Here is a 2,903-nt window from a genome sequence, read left to right as displayed (position 1 = left end):
CTTTCCCTTTTTCTGGAAGATAAGATCACCTGCCACCCAGCATAGCTAGATCTTCATTGCAGAGCTTACAATATGGGCAGTGCCATTGCTTGGAGAAATTTCTCTGGATCCCTTCAGCAGTCTGGAGTCAGTGTCCTGCAGCACTCCAGGAGCAGCACTAGGCCCGTGTGTCCATGTTTGTGGCTATCTTACAGTCAGTGAAGCTGCTGATGTGTGAGGCATGGCACTACACTTGCAGACACTGGTGCTCAAAGGGACTGCTGCTATAAGCTTGCTGCAGTGAGATCTGCTGTGGAACCATCTCCTAACAACTCGGCACAGGAGACGTGCAATTCACAGGTCCCTGGGTAGCTGCAGCTCGGCAGGATTAACTTCCAGGGGTGCCAGTTTTGCAAACAGCATTGAAGTCCCGGATTTCTCGGCTAGAGGCAATGTTTTTCAGTGAATTCTGTCTAACAGCTATGCCTGTGTCTACAGTTCAGTCAGGCAGCAGTACCAGCTGCTGCTGCTGCACAGCACCAGGCGTTGGCAGTAGCCAGGGGAGGCTGTGCCACGCGCCCCAGAATGCTGTTGGGACTAATCCCAAGTGGCTCTGTCCTCGTGGGGAGGGTTTTCCTGTCCTCCAAGGGGAGAGGCTAGCTCTGGGTGGTGGCCTGCTCGGGGTGGGCAGGCCGCTGGTAGTCCCCAGAGCTGCCTCAGCCTTCCTGCTCAGGGTGTGCAAGGGACACAGGAATAGTCCGTGGACAGGCCCCTGAACAAACCCTGGGCATGGAGAAGGCAGGATCCAGACTCCTGGTGTGCTGGACAGGGATGCTGTCTGTTCAGGTCAGGGGGTTGTCTTGGTGCTTTTTCGTTGTTTGTTTGGCTTTTTTTAACTCCAGAAGCAAACAAGTATTGGCCAGAACTGACTCTGCATTTAGGATTCACGGCTCCCAGACCTCAGAGCTTTCCAGTGCAAACACTGATTTTTTAATTATTTTTTTTTTACCTTGACAGCCAAGCAAGTTTCAAGTGCACTAATTACTACTACTGAAGCCTGACAAGGAACCTGCAAGTATCAAAGCCTGTTTCCAGTATTATGTGTACAGTACTACCTGAAGAATGTGTCTGTAGTCTGAAATCATGCTGACTTTAGACTTTGCCAATGTATGTTTTTTATGTAAACTCCTCACTACTCCCGCAGTTTCCCCTGGACAAGGAAACTGACTGCCAAACTGTACATTTTTATTACCATGACAAAATTTATCAAGCTGCATGATGGTCATTTATGTACATACTGAGCCTGTAAATAAATTCCAGATCATTGGCTGTTTCCTTGGAATAACATCATTCCTGCAGTCTCACAGTGAAACCACAATGTGAATGGCTCAGCCTTTGTGCCATGGCCCCTGTGGGTTACACAGACAGGGAGCCTGTCTCTGGAATTCTGGGGGAGCAGCTCTAGATGCACCTGCTGCTGAACTCAGCTTTGCAACCTGCTCACTGTGCTGTTCACAGTCCTCCTGCTGTGGCATTGGGAACTGCGCACACCCGTTCTGCAGGAAGGCTTTGAGCAGCAGCACCGAACCTAAGGAGTCCAAAACAGCACACAGTCCCCAGTTTTTAACAGACTGGACGAGGAAAGGCCATTGGGCAGCAAATACAAATGTTTGAAGCACTTTTAAGAGTGTGAAAGCCATGAGCAGAGGCAGCTCTGCTTATGCTGAGTACATTAAAGCCTAAACACTTGACAATGCAGTGCTGAAGGAGAGCTGCAAAGGCACTGTTACCAGGTTTGTTTATTTAACAACTCCAAGGATTTCATGACATACATCAGCTTCACAAAATAGTTAACGGTTCTGTGTTTAGTGGTACACAAAAAAGCTTTAGAAACTTGAAGTCTAACAAGAAGTGGAAGTGTAGTTCAGGAAAGTGCACTTAAAAGCTGAATGCCAGCAATTTTCAAATAGTTTTTATGCTCTTTAGTACTAGGTGATGCCTCAGTCATGGCTTTAGCCATACCCACAACCTCCTGGAGCTTCCCTTGCAAGTAAGCACTGTGGCACAGTAACACAGCAGCCACACCCTTGGCACTGGTTTTCCTCCTGCAGCTTCCACTCGCATTTGCTCAAGTCCCAGAGGTGACTGTGGCTGCTGGGCTGCCCAGAGCAGAGCGAGCCCGAGGGATCCGTGATGTGTACGACATGTGTACATTTATATATACTCCTCATATATAAAAATACACGATATAGTATAAAAACTCCAGATAGACTCTTATTCTCACAGTAGCAAATATAGCAATGCATTTTCACAGTACTTGGGTTTACTCACTGGGACGCCCAGCACGATGAGAAGCTTTTTCCTCCACAGCTGGTGCTCACAGGGCAGCCAAGGCAGGGACACACCTCGACACGCTTGAGTTGGCACAGCAGCATGACTACCTGCTTTCTCTTTCAGTGACCACAACCACTAAGGGCTTCATAGTACCCTGGGACAGACTCCCTGTCCAGCCTAGAAGCTGTGAAACTCCATCTGTCTTTCCAGCTGGAAGGGAAGCCCCAGCCCTTGCGTCACCACTACACACAGGCCGAGTGGCACACGCCTCATGCAGCAAGGGCTTCCCTGTGGTTCAGGCAAGTCACAATGTGCTCCACGGTGAGCAGGCATGCCAAAAAACATCCCATTCCCTGACAGTTCCACATTTTGCCTCCTTTGAGCAGTGCATCGTGGCTGAGCTCGGGTTTAGTTGTGCATAAAGAACACAGACTACAGGAAGGTGCCGAGAGGGGTGCAAGGTTTGTTGAGGCTGTTGGGAAGCAAACACCGTGGGCCATAACTCCTGTGCAGCCAGAGGTGGTACCCCAGCTTTGGAGTGACCAGGGCTAGTCTGCCTTGAGCTCACCTCAGTGTGCCCAGCCTGGCTG

Source organism: Acanthisitta chloris, unplaced genomic scaffold (genome assembly GCF_000695815.1).
Source record: "Acanthisitta chloris isolate BGI_N310 unplaced genomic scaffold, ASM69581v1 scaffold18414, whole genome shotgun sequence".
NCBI classification, from domain to species: domain Eukaryota; kingdom Metazoa; phylum Chordata; class Aves; order Passeriformes; family Acanthisittidae; genus Acanthisitta; species Acanthisitta chloris.
Note: the sequence above shows the minus strand (reverse complement) of the source record.